Source organism: Saccopteryx bilineata, chromosome 3 (assembly GCF_036850765.1).
Source record: "Saccopteryx bilineata isolate mSacBil1 chromosome 3, mSacBil1_pri_phased_curated, whole genome shotgun sequence".
Taxonomy (NCBI): Eukaryota; Metazoa; Chordata; class Mammalia; order Chiroptera; family Emballonuridae; genus Saccopteryx; species Saccopteryx bilineata.
The window spans coordinates 297,737,604-297,764,660 of NC_089492.1; the positions used below are offsets into that span (position 1 = coordinate 297,737,604).

The following is a 27,057-nucleotide window of genomic DNA, read 5'->3' on the forward strand; positions in this document are numbered from 1 at the left end:
TGGGCTGTGGAAAGGGTAGAGAGAAATAGAAGAGGAGAAAGGGAGGAGAAGCAGATGGGCACTTCTGTGTGTCCTGACGGGGAGTTGAACCCGGGACATCCACAGACCAGGCCAACGTTCTACTTGCTCAGTGAACTGCCCGTGCCCAGCAAGCCCTTTAGATGTAGACAGTGTGGCAAAGCGATTGGCCATTTCTCAGTTTTTAATGAACATCAAAGACTTCATATTGTAGAGAAGCTCTATCATTGTCAATGTGGCACAGTCTTACATTCAGTCATGCATTTCTTCGTTTGATACTTGTGTGTGACCTGTCTGAGGATTAAACTTGTCACCTTGTTTTTTCAGGATGACACTCTTAACAAAATGAGCTAATTCGCCATAGTCTTTTTTTTTTTTTTTTTTTTTTTTTTTTTTACAGAGAGAGGAATAAACAGGGACAGACAGACAGGAACAGAGAAATAAGAAGCATCAATCATTAGTTTTTTGTTGCATGTTACAACATCTTAGTTGTTCATTTACTGCTTTCTCATATGTGCCTTGACTGCAGGCCTTTCAGCAGACCGAGTAGCCCCTTGCTCAAGCCAGCGAACATGGGTCCAAGCTGGTGAGCTTTTTGCTCAAACCAAATGAGCCCGCGCTCAAGGTGGTGACCTCAGAATCTCGAACCTGGGTTCTCTGCATCCCAGTCCAACGCTCTATCCACTGCGCCACTGCCTGGTCAGGCGCCATAGTCAATCTTGAAATCTTTCATAATGTAAATATTTACATCTGGTTTATAATGAGAAAAGAAAAAGACATGTCAAACTTTTGAACCAATTAATTAGATGCAGTAATACTTTGGTTTTTTTAGACTTCATTTATGGTGGGTTTAGGTTTCTGTCGATTTCTTCTGCGAAAGATGTCTCAGATATTGTCGACGTGCCCAAGTGACCTCACTGTTAATTTTTTGAAAACAAAGGTCCAGCTAAGCTTTTTCCTGCCCAGTGTGGCATTTTTCTCATTGTGTGAGCATCATCCCACACGTATAGTCAAGCAATTCCATTGCTTTCCAGTGTTTTTGTGCTTTTTTTATTGATTGTGAGTACTAATACTACAATTACATGTATGTGATTACTGCGTACATGTATGTGAGTACTAATACAATTATATGTATGTGATTACTGTGTAATTGCATTTACATTGATTTATGTGGAAATAATTTCCTTGGGTTTTGTCAGTTTCGGATTTAGTTGATTTCAGATGGAATATTGACAAAAACTGAGGTATCACTGTAGTCTTCTCTCTCTTGTAAATATGTTTCTTTCACTCCCTCATACATTTTATAAGCAACAAAACTTCCCAAAATGAATTCTTAGCTTTCATTGAAAATTGGCCTTTCCCCAAATGTTTTGAGTTTGATAAAGTGTTCTTGCTGCCTCGTATTTCTTTGTTGTGAATATGAGTGATAAGTTGGCTCCTTTAGCTCCAGACCTCAATTTAAGGTCAAATTCCCATCCCCCCTCTTCCCACTAGGGCTCAACACAGAATATTCTCTTCTTCCACTGTGAGGTTGAAGTTAATTTGTCTGCTATTCTCTTACTGCCTTTCTGGCCTTTACTTTGAAATGACTCAAAATGTTTATCTTTGCGGAAATGTCACGGAAAGCTTATATTGGGGAGGGACCTGACCATTATGCAAGTGTAATTCATTATAGTTGTTTGTAAAAGCCTGGCCTCAGGCTCAGAATTGCCAAGTCTCACCTGTTCCTGGGACATTCCTTACCTCTTGGCTATCTTCAGAATTTTCCCAGGACGCGAAAGAAGACTGCTCTCATTAACCTGTACTACATCAAAAGAATTTGTGTTTCTGCAACAGAATTTCCCTCCTGATCATTGTAAAATCACTGACCAGCCCACAAATCCTGATATGCTAATTTGAGTATCTACCAGTCCAGACAACCTTATACCAGCAAGTCCAGGCAGCCTCATACCAGCATGTGCCTGCTGCAACCCCTATATTTAATGCTGCCTCCCACATCTCGGGTCTGACACCCTTTGTTGGTCTCTGCCTGCTTGCACCCAGGCACTTTTCAAATACACTTTCCTCTTGAAACATTCTAGCCTCGAGTTTTTGGTTCATCTTGTGGTTTCTGCCTTTCATCCAGTGTACACGCTGAAATGTCTTTTATGCCAACATGGCTGACTAAAATACTACACAGTCCTGTATGATCTCTCTAATCTGTATTACACAGATCTCCAAATCTACAACCAACTGTATATGGTTTTTAAAAATATATTTAGGAACCAAAACAAGAAATGATTTGAAAAAAGCATTAAATTTAACTTTTAGTCATATCAGAATCAACTATAGAGATTAAAACTATTATGTGTAATATGAATATAATCATGTTATAAATCTGTCAAAAATCGTCCTTTGTTTCAACATCTGGAAAAATTTCTTCAAGTATGAAACCCAACCTTTACAACAAACAAAAATATTGATCTATTTTTTTCTAGATTTTATTCATTTTAGAGAGAGGACAGTGAGAAAACAAGAGAAAGATAGAATGGAATGAGAAGCAGATAATATCCATTCCAATATATGCCTTGACCAGGAAGCTCAGGGTTTCAAACTAGCTACCATAGTGTTACCAGGTTAATGCTTTATCTAGTGCACCACCACAGATGAGTCTAATTCTTCATTAATAACCAAACATCACAGTTATACTAGTTAGAGAAACACTACAAATATAATCAGTTTGGAAGGACTTTCAGCAGAATATATTTTCACACAATATCTGGAATACCCACCAGGGAAAATAATAAAATATAATGAATGAGGTGATGTATTTAATCTAGATTTAAATACATTACTAAAAAAAAATTAAGTATCCAAAGAAAGTCTTCATTTTAAATGAGACTTGAATATAAACAAATATTATGAGAGACAGAAATCTACTTGATGTTCAATTTATTTACACATTCGTTGGCTGATTCTTGGCATATTGAGGATGCTCTAGCTACTAGATCGGGGTGTCTAAGAAAAGTCTTACAACAAATGTGTGTGTCAACGTTGTTATCCAACAGTGAATATTTGCGTCATCATCAAAATGTTCCTCAATGTATTTATTGATACTAAGGCAAGATGGTGATGGTGATAGAAAAGGATAGATTTGTGTTCCCCTCATTTATATATTCATAGCTTGCTTCCTGTATGTGCCCTGTCGGGGTTACTGCACCTTTGTTGTATCAGGATGACACTCTAACCAACTGAGCTCTGGGGAAATTAATCTTAAGTTATATGAGTAATGATATTTAAGCCTTACTAAAGATTACCTTAGTTAAATTCAATGACCAAGAAAATAACTGCAATCAGTGCAGAACAAGGAAAAAGGAAATTCCAGTACACTCCCGTTTTGGCCCCTTCTCTTTTCCTGCTGTCTCCACTCCTGACTTGTCAGTGTTAAGGCCCCACCCACTGCTTGAAGCGCTCAGCCTGCGATTTGACCAGCCCGGATTTAGAGGCATTGCAAACTCGCAGCTTCCTATCAACTGGAAGCGTTTCTAGCGAAGTCATACAGGATCTCCTAAGGGTCTTCCCGGTTTAAACCTGACCCTTCCGGTCCCCATTCCTGCACACTTGGAGCCTGAGTGTCGCTGTGGACAACCAGAGACCTGCTCCCCAACCCCCAGCGTTGAGTGTGGAGTTCTGGTGAGAGGCCCCGAGCCTGCCCACTTCGCTGCTGGGTGAGAGCTCTGCGTCTGTTTCAAGGGAAACTCTGAGGTATGCTACTCCGTGCCCCACCCCCGCCGTGGGGAATGGGACCCCGCCTGCCGAAATGTTTCCTGTCTCGGCCCGAAGGGGCACACCGCCTTCCCACCCCGCGCTATTTAAAGTCCTGGGAGAAGGACACAGCGCTGGAGATGGACAATGTGCATCCCTATCCTGGGGAACTGCAGACCCCTCCTGTGACCCCCAGCCCGTTTAACACGAGACCCGGGTCCAGGAAGAGCACACTCTCCGTGGGGCAGGGATTCGGGGGAGAACGCCAGGTCCCCAGAAGAGCCCCCAGCCCCGCGGGGAGGGCTGTGTGGGAGCAGCGACAGCGAAGGGGCCCCTGGGATGCACAGAACGGGGCTGGGAGGGGTCGGGAAAGAGAGTCAGGGGAGGGGGAGGAGAGGTCAGTGAGGGGCCATAAAGAGACAATGTGGGGGTGCGGGGGGATGGAACTGCGACAGGGAGAGTGACAGTAACCGGTGAAAGGAGCGCAAGGGGAAGATAGGGGAGAACCCCGAGGAGAGAAAGGGGCCCAGAGAGAAGGGCGCACAGGGAGGGGGGCTGGTGAGCAGAAGTGGGGGTGCAATACAGGGCACTGTTGTATGGAAACCATCCAGAGCATATAGATGTTCTCCACAACAAAGTACGAATTTATGGAAAGTTTTAGTGAAAGCCAGTGAGATCTAAGTACATCAGATCATGTGGCCCTGAATAGTTTGAAGTTAGCTTTTAAAGACAAAATCACATATAATTGAGATATGAAGAAGTGAAACCTAGTAGTAAAACAAAGCACAGAAACAAACTCATGTACAGTATTTATCTGTGGGATTAATTAGGGAAGAAACATTTTAGGAACATCTACAGCCTTGCAAAACTAGCCCAAGGCCATACACAGCCTGTAGTACTAGTCTCAGGACCAGGGGCAGGGAGTCTTTTAGAAAAAGTAAGTTCCACTTAAACTCTTTTTGTTTTAGAGGAAGTAAGTTCTATTTCATTTCAAGAGGAGGATAGTTTGGGGAGAAAGTAAGGACAGAAAGGGTGGTTTAGGGATGAGGGAGCTGAGGGGGAAACAGCTCTGACTCAGCCTGCAGTGGGGGTGGGTGATGGGACCAGAAATAATGACAGAAATAGAGGCACAGGAGTCACAGGTGTGGGGAGAGGAGAAAGACGCGGACAGGTGTGGAGATGAGAGCACTCAGATCAGGGACAAAGCAAGTTAAAGTGAAATAGGTTTCAAGAGTTTCCCGAAGCAGATGTAGGGACAGGAACAGAGAAAGTGAGAGAGCAGCGGAGGGCGTGAGGAAAGACAGGGAAGGTCAACTGTGTCTAGAAGTTGGGAAGAGACAAAAACAGTTCTATAGACAGTAATACTTAGAAGTGGGGAGAAGGGGAACTTGGACTTGCTGGTGGTGAGCCCGTGGGGTGTGCACGATTAAGGTGTGATACACAGGCTGTGGCTTTATACTCTATTTAACAGTCACTGAATTGTTATAGTTAGAAAGATTTGAATGAGAATTACCAATCTCCAGTTTGAAGGCTTGTGCATATTATGATTATTTGCTTCCAGTAACAGCCTTGTTCACTCAGAGGGATGAGCCTTGTCAATCATGGGTCTCTTCGTGTCTCCTGGGATGACAAGAGGGAGGAAACTTGGGGCAAGAAATGACTGTAAACATGTGATGCTGTTTCAAGGAATATTTTAAAAAAATTTTTTTTTAATTTTAGTTTCTGTTTTGTTTTGCTTTTTTTTTTTTTTTTTTTTAGAGACAGAGAGTCAGAGAGAGGGATAGACAGGGACAGACAGACAGGAACGGAGAGAGATGAGAAGCATCAATCATCAGTTTTTCGTTGCGACACCTTAGTTGTTCATTGATTGCTTTCTCATATGTACCTTGACTGCAGGCCTTCAGCAGACCAAGTAATTCCTTGCTCAAGCCAATGACCAAGCTGGTGAGCTTTGCTCAAACCAGATGAGCCTGCGCTCAAGCTGGCAACCTCGGGGTCTCGAACCTAGGTCCTCTGCATCCCAGTCTGATGCTCTATCCACTGCACCACCACCTGGTCAGGCTGTTTTGCTTTTCTTAAATGTCCAGTGGATTTACCTTTTTCAAGTCTACATTTCACATTTAATTCTTTATTTGAAAAACTTACAAAGATAAATTACAAAATCAATTACAAAGGTACCCTTCACCATGTCTCTCTGAGCACTTAGCCCAAAGCACAAAATGTCCTCAGAGCTTCTCTCCAACTGAATGAAAAGCTTCCTGGTGCAAAGGGCCTCCACCAGACTTGCCCCCTTTCATCAGGGTTTTCCACATTGTCCAAAAGCTGTATGTCCATCCAACAAGGGAGCCAGTGCCTCCTCTGGTTGCAGTCCAGGAATCAGTCCATGGACATGGGGCCTCAGGCCTCCCCCTCATCCCTGTTGTCTTGTCAGCTCTTAAGAAGCTGTCCCAAAGAGGAGCATGTGGCAGTGGTGGCATTTCCACCTTTGCTCCAGAGAGCACACTGCCATCCACCCCTGTCCCAAAACCACATCAAATTACTAGGGGTAGAGTAGGAACTCCTTCCTGCTGGGCTGTTACTTTCTGAAATCTGCAGATGACAACTCCAGTCTGATTCTCCTCATCCTCAAGAGGAGCTGGAAATGTCTACTCCCGCCGACTCATATCCACTTTGCCAGCACATCTCAATCTTAAGCTCCTGCGGCTCCTGGCTCTCGGAAATTTCCAGGGCACACTGAACTCACAAATCTGTAATTCCTTCTTGAGAGACTGCTCCATCTCCAAGTGCAACTCACAAACCTGGTCAGCCTCCCTCTCTAGTTCCAGGATCTGTATCTCTTCCTTTTGTAGCCATTCCAACTCCTTCTGCTGCTCAGTTTGCAGGCCTCCAGCTGCCTCTTCCACACAGCTCTTATTTTCCTCTTGCAGGGCTGTAGAAATCAGCCAGCCTATGGCCATCAAAACAATAGTCATGGGGATCCATAACAACCAGTTCTCTACCCCACCCCTCAAGGGTGTTGGCGGCTCCATACCAACCTGATGAGAATCCTGCCATGAACTACGCCAAATGTATGGCCAGTAGTCATGGCCAACATGGCCAGGCACATGCAGGTTCACATTAGATTCTGTCAGATGGTAGAGAAACTGTGGAGCCAAGAACTGGTGGGCAATACCTTTATTCTAGCCTCGTACCTGGCTGGAGAGTAAACACAAACACATGGGGCTCCAAAACCTATTCATTCAGCACTCACAAAGCTACTGACATATCTGGATTTTCCTAGAATCAAAGGCCCCCACTAGTCTTATTCACCTGATTCCACATCTGCTTCTCTATGCAGAAACTACAAAACCATGGCTTCTCCTTCAGCACGCTGCCATCTTGGCTTTCTTCTCTGAAAAAACAGCCTCCTTCTTCCTCTTTTTTCTTTTAGAACATTTTGGTGCAAAAAACCCTTCTCCAACACACATTGGCATAACAACGGCCCTTCCCAAGCAGGAAGGTGATTGGTAGTTTCACCTGGCAGTACCATTCATGTGGAAAGTGGCCATTTATAACAATAGAAGTGAACAAACCTCAAAAATACAGATTTCACAAACTTTCCCAACAGTGTTAAGCCTAATCCAGAGGGACCTGAAACATTGAAGACACGAACAAAATCTGTCTATTCCACACCAGAGCTTTATTGTCTAGCTTGGCCAAGCGGCAGCAACTCCAACAGAAATCTGAGGGAGAGCGCACCAGCCCTTTGTTCTACCTCGTTTTTATAGTTTTTGCAAGTGGGAAGTACAGAAGCAAAAATTGCAATTAGGTGCCTTTTACCACTATTGGTTATAGTCATATGTCCTTTAATATGATAGGACCATGTTCAATTTGCAAGCCATACATCATTTTGGAGAAAACAAAATTTACAAGTCAACACAATAGTAGAAAGATGTCTCTTTACATATTAAAAGGCATTCCTATATTCTCTAAGGTTTATCCACCATCTCTCTGTCCAGAGTCATACACATTAACCACATGCATTCATATAGGAGAGGTAGTTTTTGTGGGGACAAATACCTTTAAATGGCTCATTACTATAAGAAAAGGTTTATTTTGGCTTTTCTCTTCCTGCACCTGGCTAGCCATTCACCCCTTTCCCCACAAGTGTGGTGAAATGTCAGGGAATCCATATTTTCCTTACCTCTGCATTTACAATACAATGCCAAGGGCCATCCTGGTTTTAGGCCAATCACACAGTACAGAGATTATTCTCAAAATTTCTCTGCACACCTTAACCCAAACTAATAAAATGTTCTTCAAGCCTCTTAAAATATTAATATTAATTCTGCAGCTTTTGGTACTTTACAACGCCTGCGGCTGAAGTGGCACAGTGGCTCCTCAAACAGGGCCAGTTAATATAGCCCAGTATAACATGAGAGACTTAGGCCGTTGCTCAACTGCAGTAAAATGCCTCAGCTGCAGTAAGTCCTGAGGAAAAAAATGTTTAAAAACTTTTTAAAAGTAAATTAAGTCTTATATAGTTGCTCTTATCAGTGAGTCTCTCCTACTGACACATGATGTCTTACCAAACTTTCAGAAACCCACCGAGGAGCCTCAGCAGACCTAGGCAAAACACACGTATCCTCGGCCTCACAAGAGAACAGGGTCTGGCCCTTGCCTTATTCCTGTGAGCGGATCCCTCCATTGCACTCAGGGAAGGCTTTCCTTGTTGGATACGAGTCTCTGAGCCACTCAATGGCCCTGTACACTAGCATTCAAATAATTTTTTAAAGTAAAAATCATAATAAAGAAGATCTACAGGAGTTCCAAGGCAGGACTCCCACTTTATAATTTTTTAAAATTGAACTTTAAGCATTTCCTGGGCATGCTCTCCAATGTCTTGACCCTGAGGATTGTAAGGAATACCTGTCCTCACATTAATTCCAAAGTCTGACAAAATATGTAAATGATTTTACAAGTAATGCTTCCATAGCTTTCAAAACATTTCTATCCCATTAATTAACAGGCAATTTAGAGAGCACACAAGGCTAAAAAAATCCCATGACTTTCTTTATCTTCCCATTGTAAAAAACTTAGGGCTTTGTTAGGGAAATTAACTCTGCTCTAAGCCTCGCAGCTCAGTGACCATTGCATAAGTGAGCCAGAAAGAAGGCAAATGTTGCTCAGCATAACAGATACATCAGCTCCTGTATCTAAACGTCTTTTGTATTGTTAAGTCTATTTCAGGGCATCAGAGGAACCAAATTCCCAATTTAATCAGGGCCCCTTTTGCAGGATGTGGCCTGACAAGCAGCCAACTGCCTGAAGCAGCTTGAGACAAATTCTTGAAATGACCTATCAGAGCCCTGCTTAATTTTGCTTAATTCCTTTGTTTCACAGACCTGAGTACAATTTTACACAAACAAGACAATTTACAGCACAGAAACATAGGTATAACACATAAATCTGATTAATCTTAATACCTGAGTTACTATTTGGATCTTAACTCTGAAGACAACACAGAACACACTTTACAATGCACCAACCAAATTAGCAAGTCTTAACGATCCACATTCCATTCTATTTAAATTTCAATGAGCGCTCCTTACAAGTTCCCATTTTAAAGCAAAAAACTTGGGGATGAAGCTCTTTTATTTTAATATCAGAGCCAGCATTTCCAATTTTTTTTTTGCATGCAAGAACTTAATTCAGGCCTTAAAAAATCATATTTTAGAAAACACCAGACAAAGACTAACAGAAACAAGAATAAAAACCAGAGAGAAAACCTGTCTTTCAGAGCACAACCAGACTAGAAAGATGCCTGCCTGGTTTCAGTCAGGACATTTTCTAACAGAGGGACTGACAATAAATGGGCTAAACAAATTCTCCCCGGGAAAAAAACTTGGCAGCCACTATGAGATTTTGTACAAATACACTGTTGGTTCCCTGCCTAAATTTCTGGCAACCTCCATGCACCAGAATAATGCTGCAACCAGCTGAGCTATCCGGCTAGGGCTCATTGACTGCTTTCTCATATGTGCCCTATCCAGGGGCTCCAGGTGAGGCAATAACCTCTTGCTCATGTCAGGAAACTTCCTCTCAAGCCAGCGACATTTGGGCTCATGTCAACAACCACAGGATGATGTCTATGATCTCATGCTCAAGGTGGCGACCCTGCTTTCAAGGTAGTGAGCCCAAGCTCAACCCAAGCTCAACCCCTCAGGGTTTTGAACCTGGGTCTTCAGCATCCCAGTTCAATGCTGTCAACTATGACCCAATTTGATCAGGCAACCTTTCTCAAATTTTTTAAACGTGGACATAGAAAGGGACCTCACACAAAATATTATTGTTGGGTCGCAAAAGAAGGGACACTCAAGGCCTGATGAGATTTATAAGGAATTTATGCATCTGTGAAGAGATGGGCAGAGATTCTAGTGGCTTTGGCACCAGTGGAAGAGAAGTCTTAGCCTATACAGGACAGGGTTTGGTAGAGTTAGGTTAGGTAGCTAGCTAGACATGAGCTGGACAGGTAAAGGAAGTGCATTCTTGGTATGCAGGATCTAAGAAACTCTTTAAGCTAGAACAGACTTCCCTCACCACATTGAGATTGGTGGTCTTAAATTTCCTGATATAGTATCAGCCATATAGCAATATAATGAAATTAGGTAAATAAGAAGATAAAGCACATAAATAACTAAACTCCATATATAATCGGGTCCCTCATTCTCACAGGTGAGTTGCCTATGTATTCCTGCACAGCTAATAAAGCCTTGTTTTGTATGCTTTATTTGTTTTCTTTTTTTAGTCAGAGAATGACAAAGAATGATGGATGAACAGGGACAGACAGACAGGAAGAGAAACATGAGAAGCATCAACACAGTTGTGGCACATTAGTTTTTCATTGACTGCTTTCTCATAATGTGCCTTAATGGGGGGCTACAGCCAAGCCAGTACACCTTGTTCAAGCCAGTGACTTTGGGTTTAAGACAGCAAACTCAGACTTCTGCCAGCAACATTCAGGCTCAAGCCAGTGACCATGGGATCATGATGATCTCACGCTCAAGCTTGGAAGCCTGCACTCAAGCCAAAAATTTTGAGGTTTCAAACCTGAGCCCTCTGCATCCCAGGTTGATGCTTGATCCACTGCAACACTGCCCAGTTAGGCTATTTGTCTCTTGATTGAGTTATTTTTCTGCAGCAACGCAGGAATCAAGGTTTTGTTGCCTCACTAGTCATAGTATTTCACATTGCAAGGCAAAAAGTTCTGTTACATGAGTCAGCAAAACAATGGGAAGAGGCTTGTGGTGCTAAGTAAGAAAATGTTCAGTTAAGTGATGGGGGAGGGTGACTAATTGGCAGGATGTTTGAGAGCCTGATGGTTAGAGGAGGTAAGATATCATTAAGATAGCTCAGGTGGCCTGACCAGGCAGTGGCGCAGTGGATAGAGCATTGGACTGGGATGTGGAGGACCCAGGTTTAAGACCTCAAGGTTGCCAGCTTCAGCGGTGGCTCATCTTGTTTGAGCAAGGCTCACCAGCTTGGACCCAAGGTCGCTGGTTTAAGCAAGGGGTTACTCGGTCTGCTGAAGGCCCACAGTCAAGGCACATAAGAGAAAGCAGTCAATGAACAACTAAGGTGTTGCAACAAAAAACTAATGATTGATGCTTCTCATCTCTTTCCATTCCTGCCTGTCTGTCCCTGTCTATCCCCCCCCTCTCTCTGTACCTTTAAAAAAAAAAAAAAAAAAAAAAAAAGATAGCTCAGGTGAGGAGATACATGACCTGCCCTGTACTCAGACCCAACTTTACTCTGAGGGGAAAAAAATATTGTAACTCTAGAAACAATGCACTGAATACAAGATCTACAAGGGACTCAAAGGTCAGACAGAAAAAGTGCTTTTTTGTTTTTTAACAGAAAAGGGTCTACAGGGTTAGAAAACTTAACCAAAAATCCCAAAACACCCACTAACCCAAAGATATGAAGAACAAGCTGAGGGCTACCAAAGGTGAGGGGTTTGTGAAGTGGAACAAAAAACTAAAATAATAAAGCATTTAAAAAATATTAAAGCAGAAAATGAAAATTTGAAATGCAATAGTATGATCACTGTTGGAAGCGATGTGGGTAAAGCATCTGAGGTCATTAAGGCTGGAAAGTTAGAACTCTAGACACTGTGGACAAAAAAGGGGCCACACCGTGAGCATGACAAACTCAGAAGAGGCCCACATGGTGGCCTTGCAAACTCAGTAACCACACAGGATGGTCTGATACTAAAACTAAAAGCAGTTCATGGCAAGTAGCCCTGTCATAGAACAGTATTTGCTAACAAAGGTACATGCTTACCTTCACTGAGCCTGTCTCTTGACCTTTGAATTTACTGTATCGGCTACCATACCTTTGTAATGTAAGAGTAATCTTTTCTGCCCCCTCCAGGCACAACCACCCCACCAGAGCAAACAGCAAGGAACCCCTTCATTGTTATATGAACTGTCACCTATCCTGTCCCTGTCTGAGTAAAATAATTTTGAGTCTATATGTTTTTACTTTTTATCCTATCCCAAAAATATTCTTACTTTGCTTTCTCCCATCTCTCATCTACCAACTGGTTTGTGGGCAGAGGAATGTCCCCCTGCTCACAGAAACAAAGTCAGATGAAACTGAGAAATAAAGCCTGCATCCCCGTGTCAGGAGAGAGAGCTGAGCAGCCCTGTGAGTGCAGAAGTGAAGTGTGTGGCATAGACAGCCCCCTCAAAGCTTCTGATTCCCCCCACCACTTGGGTCGTTGTCTCTGATGGAACCTTGGTGTCTCAACCACGGCAGGGAGGGGAGGTCACCTTTCACACAAACAAAAGAAGCAGTCACATTAAGCAGTTTTCTGGAGCCTGAGTCCCACTCCCTCATTCCCAGCTCCAGTTAACTCTCCACATCAGACTTTCCAACTCCATTTCAGAACCAGCTGAGATCATGATGGAGTCTGTCTCTGTATCTCTAATTCTCTCACTTATTTTTTATTTTGGTCTTTATTTTTTTTCTATTTTTTTAATCTTTTATTTTTACTGAATCCAGAGAGAGGAAGGGGGGTAAGGGGGAGACAGAAGCATCAATCTGTTTCTGTATGTGCCCCAGCCAAGGACCGAACCAGCCAGCTCTGCATTGCAGGACAATGCTCCAGCCAAGCGAGCCATCCAGCCAGGGCTCTCTCACTTATTTTTAATTTACTTTTAAAATTCTTATTTGTAAATTTTTAGAGATAAGAGAGAGAAGGAAAAAGTAGGAAGTTACTGCATGTGTGCTGACCAGACAGCAAAGCTGCAAACTGTGTGCTTTGGGACGATGCTCTAACCAACCAGGCTATCCAGGAAGGACTAAAACAAACTTCATTTTCCTGAGTTGAGCCAGTTGTGCAGCATGGGAACAGGTGTCCTCTCTCCACACACAGCGTTCACATCAACTCCGCATCTTGGGTGTTCGTCATCTCCCACCTCGTCCCACAGTCTCACTGCTACTGGGATTCAGGTTTATTATGAAGCATCTATTAAAGTGACAATACTGTCCTGTGTGTGCTCACTTCATGCAATGTCAGAAGAACACAGTGACAGGACATCACTTAGTATTCAGATAAACACACTGGCAGAGAGAAGAAACTGACTTGGATGACATCACTAACAAAAAGTGAGAAAATTTTAATTTAATGATAAGAGTGGAGGCAGAGACAGACTCCAGCAGGTGTTATAACTGGGATCCACCTGACAAGCCCACTAGGAGGTGATGCCCCACCCGACAGGGGCCTTTACTTCCTTGTAACCAAAGTTGTTTTTTACCGCCTGAAGCAGAGGCCAGCAAGTTAGCCTTAGTGCCTGAGGCCAGCTTGCTCTAATTGAGCCATGGCAGCGGGAGGAGTGAGAAAGAAACAAGAGAGAAGTAGAGAAGCAGATGGGTGCTTCTCATTTCTGTCCTGACTTGTAATCAAACCCAGGACATTCGCATGCTGGGCCAACATTCTACCCTTGATGCCACAAGCCAGGACTGAGAATAATTTTAAAACTCTGATATAATGCTGTTATTCTCCAATGGAAAAATGAAATGCATTAAAGGTGAAACTTCGTGTGTTCTCTGTGAAATTAACTACATTTTCCTGTTGATTTTTCTATGTCTCTACATTCCAAAGAAGCCATTCTTAAAATCTCTAAGAAGGTCATATAAGTAACATTCCATGACCATAGAAAAAAGAAATAACTCTAGTAGGTTTTTTACTAAAGTAAAAGAGATAACTGCATAGTACGTTTCTATAACCCAAACTCATGAGTTAGCGGAAAAAGTTAATTGTACAGAAATGCAATGTACAGAAAATGATTCACATTAGAAATCTGTGAGATTTCTACTTGGCAAGTAACTTTATCAGCTTTGTTGAATTACCTATGCTGATATATTATTTCCCTACCTTTATGAAGACATGCACACACATTTATTTCTCAGTTCTCTTACTCTTACATCTTCAGGTTACTAATGTACAAAATGCATTTTTGTGTATCAAACCATGTAAATTTGTTTACGTTGACAAATAAAAAAATGAAATAATACACATAGGCTCAACAGTTTAAAAGAACTTCCTAATTATACTAAGGTGGATTATTTTTAATTACTAAAATTTGTGAAGCAGAGCACTGTAATACTGGAGGGTGAGCAGCAGTTACAGAAGAGACCACAAGGCAGATAAAAAAAAAGACACATGGATGATTCACAAGCTCTGGAGGACCAGCACAGAATGCCTGTAGTCTACTCATAGACCTTGGCAGAATGCACAGACAGAAGCAGGATCCAGAGTACAAGCCTTTAGTAGGATATATCTGCAGACTCCTCAGCCTTCTAAATTTTAGGTTAAAGTTAAAAAATAATCCATAAAAAGCAACTATTTGGTAAGTTACACAAAGAACACAGCTAAGGGTGAAACATGGTGAAAGCCATGAGGTGGGCTAAATTCTATCGCTCACAGGAGTGTCAAGTAAGGCTTGCACACCATCTAATGCTTTCCCATGTTGTTTATGTCTGTTATCTGTTACTTTTCTATCCAGTCTCAGCAGATGTTGACTAACATAGAAATCAGGACAAAGACTTTGGAACATAAATTGCCTTTTAACACTTAATTCTTTGATGGTCAGAGGTTTTAACAAAAGTTAAATGTTGGCCCTGGCCGGTTGGCTCAGCGGTAGAGCGTCGGCCTAGCGTGCGGAGGACCCGGGTTCGATTCCCGGCCAGGGCACACAGGAGAAGCGCCCATTTGCTTCTCCACCCCTCCGCCGTGCTTTCCTCTCTGTCTCTCTCTTCCCCTCCCACAGCCAAGGCTCCATTGGAGCAAAGATGGCCCGGGCGCTGGGGATGGCTCTGTGGCCTCTGCCTCAGGTGCTAGAGTGGCTCTGGTCGCAACATGGCAACGCCCAGGATGGGCAGAGCATCGCCCCTGGTGGGCATGCCTGGTGATCCCGGTCGGGCGCATGCAGGAGTCTGTCTGACTGTCTCTCCCTGTTTCCAGCTTCAAAAAAAAAAAAAAAAAAAAAAGAGTTAAATGTTTTGCCAAATTACTGACATTTTTATTGTTTCTTTCCATTACAAATTCTGCAATGTTTGAGTGCAGATAAAAGGCTTTGCCCCACACTTGGCATTTGCAAGGTGCCTCTCTGGCATGTGTTCTCTTCTTTAGGAAGGTGAAAGCAGTCATTTCCAGTTTTGCCACAACCTCCATATTTGTAAGGTTTCCCTTGATAATGAATTCTTGAATGCTTACTGAGATTCCCCTGCCAAGAAAAAACCTTAATACACTCCCTACAAATGTAAGTTTTCTGTCCACTATAATGTTTCTGATGATGATTGATATTTAAAGACTGGTCAAAGGCTTCTCTCCAGTATGAGTCCTCTGATGTTGGGTAAGCTGTGAGGAGGAATTAAAGGCTGTGCCATAGTCTCAACATTGGTAGGGTTTCTCTCTAGTATGAACTCTTTGATGTCTAGTAAGACTTGATAAAGTTTGAAAGGCTTTGCCACATTCCCTACATTTGTATGGTTTGTCTCCCATGTGAATTCTTTGATGTACAGTAAAAGTAGAGGAATCGTTAAAGGCTTTGACACATTCTCTACATTTATATGGTTTATCTCCTTTGTGATTTCTTTGATGTACAGTAAAATCTGAGGAACCACTAAAGCCTTTTCCACATTGCCTGCAATCATATGGTCTCTCTCCAGTATGAATTCTTTCATGTATAGTAAGCTTTGATTTCTGGATAAAGGTTTTGACACATTCTAAACATTTATGAGACCTCTCCAGTATGAATTTTCTAATGCCCAGTAAGATCTGAGGAACATTATCTACATTTGTATACTTTATCTCCTGTGAGTTCTTTGATGTCTATTAAGAGTTGAGCAATCAGTAAAAGCTTTGACACAATCTCTGCATTTGTATGGTTTCTCTTCTGTGTGAGTTCTTTGATGTCTAGTAAGTTTAAAGGAACAGCTAAAGGCCTTACCACATTGTCTGCACATGTATGGCTTTTCTCGTGTGAATTTTTTGATGTATATTAAGCTTTGATTTCCACATAAAGGTTTTACCACATTCTAAATATTTATGAGGCATCTCTCCACTATGAATTTTCTTGAAAAGAATTGAGGAATGGCTAAAAGCTTTGCCACACTGTCTGCATTTCTGAGGTCTCCCTTTGGTGTGAATATTTCTCTCAGGTAAATTAAGACATGAATTCCAACTGAATGTCTTACCAGATTTTTTATATTTACAAAGTTTTTCTACACTATGGACTTTAAGTATATTTACATTGAATATTTCACTGAAAGCGCTGGTACATAAATTATAAGTGTAAGCTTCATCCTCAGTATGAATATTCTCTGTGTAAAAGATTTGACATATTTACTTTGTTCCTTTGTTATCGCCACACCATAAATAACCTGATGAATATTAGAATGTGATATCCAGTGAAATACTTTTTCATGTTCATAATGGTTCTTGGGAAATGGAGTTTTCTCATTTTGATTACAAATTGATTCTTGTTTAAAGTTCTTCCAATGTTCATTGGATCGATAACTTCTGTCTTCATTATGCATACTCTGGCAATCATCAAAGATAGATATGCTTTTGGCCCTGGCCGGTTGGCTCAGTGGTAGAGCGTCGGCCTGGCGTGCGGGGGACCTGGGTTCGATTCCCGGCCAGGGCACATAGGAAAAGGGCCCATTTGCTTCTCTACCCCCACCCCCTCCTTCCTCTCTGTCTCTCTCTTCCTCTCCCGCAGCCAAGGCTCCATTGGAGCAAGGATGGCCCGGGCTTTGGGGATGGCTCCTTGGCCTCTGCCCCAGGCGCTAGAGTGGCTCTGGTCGCGGCAGAGCGACGCCCCAGAGGGGCAGAGCATCACCCCCTGGTGGGCAGAGCGTCGCCCCTGGTGGGCGTGTCGGGTGGATCCCGGTCGGGTGCATGCGGGAGTCTGTCTGACTGTCTCTCCCCGTTTCCAGCTTCAGAAAAATACAAAAAAAAAAAAACCAACCAAACAAACAAACAAACAAAAAGATAGATATGCTTTTACTGAAAGGTACAATTTCATTTAACATGTACATTTATTCCTAAATAACGACTCTGTGATACCTATTAAACTATGTTGGCTGTACAAAATTTGCTACAAAGTCAATGAAATATCCTAGACATTGAAATGGAAAAACATTTGAAAACCAAATCCAATCATTATTTACTCCAAAGTTTATATAACTTCCTAACTTTTCCAGATTTCCTTTTCAAAAAGATATAATAGTAACGGAATAGTTTTTGATGTTGTTGGGCAAGCCTGCCCATATGGGGACATTAGTGTAAAGCCAGTAGCCAGGGCCACTACTATAGCCACCTGGCGCATGCAGGTTCGCACTGGATTCAGAACAGTCAGTAAAGAAACAACAGAGCCAAAAACTAGTGGGCCCTCATCTTTAATACTAGCTTGCACCTGGCAGGCAAGTAAAAACACACACTGGGCTCCAAAACCCACTCACATTCAGTGCTCACAAAGCTACTGACTTATCTGAGTTTCCTAGAATCAAAGGTTTCTAGCTCACCAGACTTATTCACCTCTGTTCCTCATCTCCTTCCTTCTCCCTGCACAAACTCTACACAAACTGGCTTCTCACTCAACACTCCACCATCTTGGCTGCTTCTCCTGGCCTCCTCCACATGGCCTTTTCTCTGCTCTGCTCTCTGATGCTAATCCCAGGAACCGAGAGAGCAAGTTCCCATTCTGCCCCCATTTTATAGTGTAGAAATCCAAACCTTTAATCCAATATACAAAATAGGGAAGTGTCTAATATCATACAAAGTTACTTATCTGGGGCATGATGGGATTGTACCACCCCACATCCAAAAGGGTGGGAAAGGCTTAGTCCTAAAACCAAGCCCCAGGCTACAAGGATCCTTCCTGCCCACAGCCTGCCCCCAACACACATTAATATCACCTGGGTGACAACCTCCATGTGGGCAATGCCATCTTTAACAAAGTGAGCATAATATATTTTATCTGCCCAACAATTAGCGCCTGACCAGGTGGTGGCGCAGTGGATAGAGCATCGGACTGGGATGCGGAAGGACCCAGGTTCGAGACCCCGAGGTCGCCAGCTTGAGCGCGGGCTCATCTGGTTTGAGCAAAGAGCTCACCAGCTTAGACCCAAGGTGGCTGGCTCCAGCAGGGGGTTACTCGGTCTGCTGAAGGCCCGCGGTCAAGGCACATGTGAGAAAGCAATCAATGAACAACTAAGAAGTCGCAACGCGCAACGAGAAACTGATGATTGATGCTTCTCATTTCTCTCCGTTCCTGTCTGTCTGTCCCTGTCTATCTCTGCCTCTGTAAAAAAAAAAAAAAAAAAAAAAAAAAAAACAATTAGCAATGGAGCCATTTTTTTAGTGCCTGGAGAAGAGATCAAAGAGCAATCCTCTGTGTCCAAGGCCAGCTTACTCAAGCAATCCAGCCATTACTGTGGGAAGAGGGAAGAGAAGAGAGAGAAAGAAGCAAGAGGGGGATGGGTAAAGAATAATATGTTTGCTTTTTCTGTAAGCCCTGACCCAGAATTGAAACCAGGACACCCACATTCTTGGCCACTCAACCATTGAAGAAACCAGCCAGAACCAATTTGAATTTTTAGTAACTAACTGATACCCAATGTAACTGACTTAAAGATGGAGTTTCACAAATGTGTAATGTTTTTTACCTATTTAGAAAACAACAAGTTAAGCACAAATAACAGTCCCACCCTGGCCAGATAGCTCAGTTGGTTGGAGCATCATCCTGAAGCACAGAGGTTGCTGGTTTGATTCCCAGCCAGGGCACATACAGGAAAAGATCAATGTTTCTGACTGTCACTGTCTCGCTCTTTCTCTCTACATACCACTCTCTCTAAGTATAGTGGTACCTTGACACACAAGCACTTGATTTTGCAAGCAATTTGAGAAAGGAGCAGTCACTTGCAGAATTTTTTTTGCTTTATGTCACCAGCAGATATTTAAATCAGGAGCTTCCGCCAACTTCCACTAAATGGCCTTCCAAACGTTCTGAAAAGGAGGAAGAAACAAACTTCCATGGAAAGGTTTTTGTTGAAATGGCCTCTCAGTGAAAGCGAGAAAAGTGTGGCAAAAAAGCCAAAAGTCAGTGAAGAAAATGATGATTAAGCAAAGTAAAAAATAGCAATAAAAATACATATAATGTAGTGTGTAAATTAAATTTTGCAATCAAATGTAGCATTAAGTGTGTAGAGAGGAAGTTATGTTAAGTGATAGCTCACAAAATAAAAACTTCCTTTGCCACTCTCCTTTCCCTCACATGAACTTGAAGATAAATACACTTCATAAACCAGTTTATTTCTTTGTATTCTCTCTTATTATGTATATATGTATGTATTTGTTATCTATAAAGTACATTTAACTTAAAACTATATACATAAAACAAAAAATCCTGTGGTATTTGGAAACTAGAACAGATTAATTGTATTCCCCTTAAGTGGGGAAATTTCATTTGACACAAGGATATTGAGTCAAAAGCTCGGCCTAGAAACAAATTAAACTTGTGTGTCAAGGTACCACTATATGTAAATAACAACAAACAATTGTGGCAGGTTAGCTCTGTCCATATTAATATTTTTTTTTCTAACCACTCTTCTAAAATTTTTGAGGCTTTTATTAAGTTTAAATTATGAAAACCACACCTTCCATATCTTACAAGTATTCTTGTAGAGAAAAAATCTTTGATTCCTGGCTTTTGATACAAAGTCATGTTGTCTTCAGATGGCACAGCTGAAAGATACAAAATATGACAGTTATGACACAAGGTAAATGGATATACCAGCAAGTTTTGACAAAATTACATTTTAAGTACACCAAAGGCAGATTAAGAGTTAAAGGCAAAACCAAGAAAGGTAACAATAAAAAAGTCACATCAGAGAGGAATAAAAACTTACATCTATTATAACAATATCTGCTGAAACACCCAAGCACACAAGGGCGACATGGTAAGAACATTCCCAATTACCAGTTCCTTCTTAAGAAACACAGAAATGACAGTGCTGTATGCTAAATGAACTGGTGGATTCACTGCTTCCTGAAATATTCTGTTTTGCAAGACAGAGTGCCAAGGGAATGGCAGTACATGGGGAATGTAAAGACCATTTTTAAAAAAGTGAGTAATTGTTCAAGCACACAGAGACTGCAGTACTGAAGACAGATATCAAAAACAGAAACAGCATGACCAGTGGTGATGCAGTGAATAAAGTGTCAACCTGGGATGCTGAAGTACCAGGTCTCAATCCCTGAGCTCTCTGGCCTCAGCATGACCTCATTTGTCTTGAGTGCAGGCTCAAAAGATTAACAGCAAAGACATCAGGTCTGACCAGGTGGTGGCACAGTAAATTGAGTGTTGGCTGAGATGTTGAGGAACCAGAGCCAAAATCACAAGGTCGCCGGCTAAAGTGTTGGCACACCTGTTTAACAGTGGGGTCACTGGCTTATGAGTATCTATGCCCAGTAGGTCACTGGCATAGATATGGCCCATGGTTGCTGGTTTCAAGCCCAATGCACTGGCTTAAGCAAAAAGTTAGTGGCTCAGGTTGAACTCCCCTACAAGGCACATATATGAAAGCAATCAATAAAATACTAATGTGTCCCAACTATAAATTGATGCTTTTCTTCCCACTCTGTTTTTGACTGTCCCTCTCTCTCTCTCACTAAAAAATAAAAATAAAAAAGAGACAGAAAAAGAGAAAATATTATCAAGGTCGCCAGCTTCAGCATAATAGGATCATCATGATTCTATGGTTACTAGCTTGATTCCAAAGTCAATAGCTTGTGCAAGGTGTCACTGCCTCAGCTGAAGACACCCAGTCAAGGCACATATAAGAAGTAGTCACTGAACAACTAACTAAAGTGACTGAACTATCTTTTCATCTCTCTCCCTTGCTCTTACTCTCAGTAAAAAAACAAACAAAAAACAAAAAAAAGCCACAGAAGGTCATCTTAAAATGAAGAAAATAAGATCAGGGTCACTGTAAAATAAAGAAAAAAATATCAAGAATGTGAATATAAATATTAAAATTTAAATGGATGATAAAAAAGAATGAAATCAAAGCATTTACAGAAGCATGGACACACATAGAAGGTATTATGCTAAGTGAGGTAAGTCTGGCCGAGAAACACCTGTAACATATGTCAGTTATAGTTGGAATGTAAAGAACAATATAAATGAATGAACAACCAGAAAGATACAGGTATAGTGAACAGAGTGACAGCTCTCAGAGGGCAGGGGAGTTGGAAGACTGAAATAAAATGTTGTAACAACACTTGAGAAGAACACAGTGGTAGTTACAGAATGGTCATGGGATGTAAAGTGCAGCGTGGGGACTATAGTAAATAATACTGTGTTAACTATGCTGGGTCCCAGAAATATCAAGGGGAATATTTTCAGATTTTATAAAGTATATTAAAGTCTAACCACTATCCTGTACATCTGAAACTAGTTCAAAATAATACTAAATGAAAAAGAAAATGCAAACTAAGAACAGAAAATTAATCTGCAGAATTTTGAAAATTATGTTTTGGTGATCAAAATTTCTTGTATATTAACTATAATTTTTAACTGAGTGTACCCTCAAATATAAAAATAGTTTGCATCATGACATTCTAGAGCAAAACAATTTCTTAGACAATGTATTCAAATCATTAAAAAATAACTGCAGCCCTAGCTGGTTGGCTCAGTGGTAGAGCGTCAGCCTGGCGTGCAGGAGTCCCGGGTTCAATTTCCGACCAGGGCACACAGGAGAAGTGCCCATCTGCTTCTCCACCCCTCCCCCTCTTCTTTCTCTCTGTCTCTCTCTTCCCCTCCCGCAGCCAAGGCTCCATTAGAGCAAAGTTGGCCTGGGCGCTGAGGATGGCTTCGTGGCCTCTGCTTCAGGTGCTAGAATGGCTCTGGTTGCAACAGAGTGACACCCCAGATGGGCAGAGCATCGCCCCCTGGTGAGCGTGCTGGGTGGATCCCGGTCGGGAGCATGCGGGAGTCTGTCTGACTGCCTCCCTGTTTCCAACTTCAGAAAAATAAAAAACAAACAAAAAACTGCAAAGTACAATTGTAATAAAGATATTTAAATGACATAAAAAAGTTATTCTGGTTTACTGTATTTCACCTAATCTTATAAAAATGTGTAGGCTGTAATCCACCTAAAAAATATAATCTTCATTTCAAAATAAAAATGCATTAGAAAGTTCTGAAATACAAACAGACTAATCTAATCTTTAAACATTTCAGATTAAGCACACCATTAAGAAAGAAACATGCTGAAAAACTAAATGAAAAACCTCATCATTGCTTTTCCCTGAAATAAACCTGAATTAAGAAACAAAGCTGCTTCTTCCTAAATATGAATTTTTCAATAATGCTGTATCCCTCTTCTTTCCAAAGAAAAATAATTCTTCATGTTGTACTAGCACTGTGAATCTAAAAGCACAAATATGACAAAAATCTCATTAAAAATTGAAAACATAAAGTCACAGTCACAGGCAGCTCTCAAGTGCACAAAAAAGAATTACAGTGTTTATGAAAGCAGGTAACAACAGACACTTTCCTACCTGCTGGGCAATACTCCAAGGTCGCCTATAACAGTCACTATTGAAGAATTCCAAGATAAGGAGAGATATGAAATTAATGTGCAGAATTTAAAAATACTGACTAGAGCCCTGGCCGGTTGGCTCAGCGGTAGAGCGTCGGCCTAGCGTGCGGAGGACCCGGGTTCGATTCCCGGCCAGGGCACACAGGAGAAGCGCCCATTTGCTTCTCCACCCCTCCGCCGCGCTTTCCTCTCTGTCTCTCTCATCCCCTCCCGCAGCCAAGGCTCCATTGGAGCAAAGATGGCCCGGGCGCTGGGGATGGCTCTGTGGCCTCTGCCCCAGGCGCTAGAGTGGCTCTGGTCGCAACATGGCGACGCCCAGGATGGGCAGAGCATCGCCCCCTGGTGGGCAGAGCATCGCCCCTGGTGGGCGTGCTGGGTGGATCCCGGTTGGGCGCATGCGGGAGTCTGTCTGACTGTCTCTCCCTGTTTCCAGCTTCAGAAAAATGAGAAAAAAATAATAATAATAATAAGAAGAAGAAGAATACTGACTAGAAATACTTTTTTCTTCTTTTCCAAGTTAAAGGATGAGAGATAGACTAGTGCATGCACCTCTATGTATCCACCTGAAAACCTCCATCTGGGCTGTTGTTTTATCCATCTGGGGCCATGGTTGCAACTGAGCTATTTTTAGTGCTTGAGGTGCAGATACCACAGAGCCATCCTCTGTGCCCAAGGATAATACACTGGAACCAAACAAGACATGGCTTCAGGAGGGAAAGAGAGAGTGACAGAGAGAGAAGAAGAGAGAGAAGGGGGAAGGGGAAGGGTGAAGAATCAGATGGTCACGTCCCCTATATGCCCTGAGTGGCATCCATCCCAGGATATCTATATGGTAAGCCGATGATCTCCCACTGAACCAAAGTGCTAAGGCCGAGGCCAGAAATTTGTAACAATAATTCATACTAAGCATAAGAACAATTTGAATTAAAGCAAAATTTGAACCTCACACTTTGGGGAGATGCTTTGTGTTGTGATGAAATCATTGACTCTACACTCTGTACAGTCTTGTGGGAAATGTCCATAGGATTAGAAATGATAAATCTGGCCTGAACAGGCAGGCAGTGGTGTAGGGGATAGGGCACAGAATGAGGACACAGAAGACCCACATTTAAAACCTCGTTAACCTAGCGGGGTGCTGCTCCCTGCTCCCCGTCAGCGCAGAGGGCTTCGTCGCGTCCAAATTCGGAGATCGCTTGTGGATGACCACCCTCACTCAGTGGCCGTTTACATCGAGCTGTGGATGCTATCGCCGTTGTTGGCGGACAGTGGCGAAATGTTGACACAATACTAGAGATGGCTTGGGGTTTTACTCACGCGAATAGGATCTCATGGTGCGGAGTCCTGGTCTTCATTACTGGAGAGCCCTTTTGCCAGTACCTTGCGATGTCCCCAGTTATGACCATGACTTTCCAACTTCAGATCCACAGAAATCGAGACCTCACCCTTACTCACTGGACTATTGCCCCTGAGACAGGAATTCCAAGAAGCCACCAAGCCACCCCAAGGAGGAGCATTCTGGACATACCATGACTTTTGATTCAACACCCACTTGCTTGAGACTCTCCTTTTATTCTATAAATTCGTCCCCCTAGCTTGTACCAGTGCCTTTCTTCCCAGGAGAAGTGCCCGGCAGGGTTCCTTTCTTCCTTTCAATAAAGCCTGTTACTCTGGTCAGAAAAAAAAACAAAAAACAAAAAAACACCTCGTTAACGACTGACCTGTGGTGGCGCAGTGGATAAAGCATCAACCTGTAACACTGAGGTCGCTGGTTTGAAACCCTGGGTCAAGGCAAATATGGGATTTAATGCTTCCTGCTCTTCCCCTTTTTCTCTCTTTTTCTTGTATCTCTAAATGAATAAATAAAATCTAAAAAAATAACAAAACACTCAAGGTCACCAGCTTGAGCACAGGCTCACCAGCTTGAGTATGGGATTGCTGGCTTGATCATGGGATTACAGACATGACCCCATGGTCACTGGCTTGAAGCCCAAAGGTTGCTGGCCTCAGCAAGGGGTCACTCACTCTGCTGTAGCCTCCCAGTCAAGACACATATGAGAAAGCAATCAATGAGCAAGCAGGTAAGGTGCTACAAAGAAGAATTGATGCTTCTCATCTCTCTCCTTTCCTGTCTATCCCTATCTGTCCCTCTCTGTCCCTGGCAAAAATAAGGAAGAGAGAAATGATACATCTGAAGACATGGCATCTGTTCCTAGCATTCCTGAAATTTCTGCACCCAATTTGAGGATCTCAACCATTTCTGTCAAAAATGCCAAATGAGAAAAAACAGCTTATCATGTAATTCCTCAGGTGCATGCATAGGTTTTCTGTGATGCCCAAAGCTATGGAAGAGGAGTCATCATGGCAGCTCTCAGTCCACGGGGAAGACTTGGATCCCACTGCTAATGTGATGATGGAGGTCACTAGGGCAAAAGCAGAGTCCTGAGAGGATGTCGAAATGTGGGATGTGTTGGAGACGAGCTGTCCCTCTCTGACAGCAACCAGAATAAATCTGGACTTCTCACAGGTCTTTCCACTGCAGCAGCTTCCCAACCACACTGTAAGGTCTGGCTTCCTCTGTGAGTTTTAGGTCTCTTACCTGCCTCATCTCCTTCCTCATCCCACCTACCTGGGTGGAAGGATACTGTAATTTTCCTTCACAGCTCCAATTTCTAATTCATTTTGTCCCCAGGGGAGAAGACATGGTACAATATAACAGCAATGTTCTTGGAAATAACTTTTAAAATACCATTTTCTGATAGCACCTTAATCATTCTAAACATGTAAATTTTCATACACTGAGCTCTAATTAATGTGCATCATGAAACTTTGTTTCTACACCAGCAAACCCTCATATTTGTTCCCTGATGGCAGAACTCTAAAACCTACCCTGCAAGGCAGAAGCTCCCATGTGATGTTCCCCCTAATGAACAGAAGAAAAAGCTGCAGGTACAGAATAAACTCAGGAAGTCATCCTCACCCAGGGAGACCAGGTTCCTGTAGTTCTCCAATATCACATCTGTGTACAGTTTCCGCTGAGCTGGGTCCAGGCATTCCCACTCCTCCTGAGGGAAATCTACAGCCACGTCCCTGAAGGTCAATGGTTTGTGGAAGAAAAGACACATTAACAGAAGTCCGCAGTCTGAGTTCATAATCCCATCCAACATGAAAACACGGTTAGAAGTGGTTTTGTCCTAAGACATATAGTTTTTCTAAATGTGTGTGAGAAAGAGGGTCACACAAACTAGCTTAAGAGAGATGAGAAGCATCAACTCAAGCTGTGGGACTTTTAGTTTTTCATTAACTACTTTCTGATGTGTGCCTTGACCAGGTGGCCCTAGCTGAGCCAGTGACCCGGTTCTCAAGCCAGCGACCTTTGGCGTCATACCAGCAACCACGGGGTACTGTCTATAACCTCATGCTCCAGGCAGGGAACCTGGGTTGAAGTCATTGACCTCAGGGCTTTAAATCCGGGTCCTCAGTGTCCAGGTCACTGCCTTATCTACTGTGCTACTTCCTGGTCAGGCAATAATATGCTTCCTAAAAATTTTTTGTCTCCTTTGTTTTCTTAATCTTTCACACAGTAATATTCTCCAACTTATTTTCTAAGATTGAGTGACAAGGATTACACATGTCCATAAATCCACTATACAGACTTGGCTTTCCAAGAACATAAATTTTAAAATTAAGACATCATCGTGACCTTGTAGGTCAATTGGATAGAGCATTCTCCTGAAATACCAATGTGGCAGGTTCAATTCCTGCTTAAGCACATACAAGAAATCAACCAATCAATAAGTGAAACAGCAAGTTCATGGCTTTTCTCTCACTCTCTCTCAAATTCATCAATAGTATTAACGCATCAGCACAGGTATGTGGATTTGTCAGTGCTGTATGTGTATCACTCATGATCAGTTGTGTATATTTGTCAGGTGGAAACATCACAATGAGCTGGAACTGTAAGTACTTCTTCAATTTTGACGTGGGCAACAGTAAACTGCCATTTTCTAAAAATGCTGATTCTCAATCAGGAGTTCTGAAATGGGGCCTGTGTTTCCACATCTATCAAGCTCTCTTTTTACCAGTGACACCAATGTCTCCAGTCCATGTGCCACACTCCTGAATAGCACAGAGAAAGAA

General features: G+C 42.3%; 1 protein-coding gene and 1 pseudogene across 1 annotated transcript in view; one reads left to right on the plus strand and one right to left on the minus strand.

Annotated features, from left to right (window-relative positions):
• Nucleotides 1-27,057, minus strand: part of LOC136330136 (zinc finger protein ZFP2-like) — a 91,264-nt pseudogene that overhangs the window by 52,314 nt on the left and 11,893 nt on the right.
• Nucleotides 1-27,057, plus strand: part of LOC136331912 (zinc finger protein 420-like) — a 320,698-nt gene that overhangs the window by 18,720 nt on the left and 274,921 nt on the right.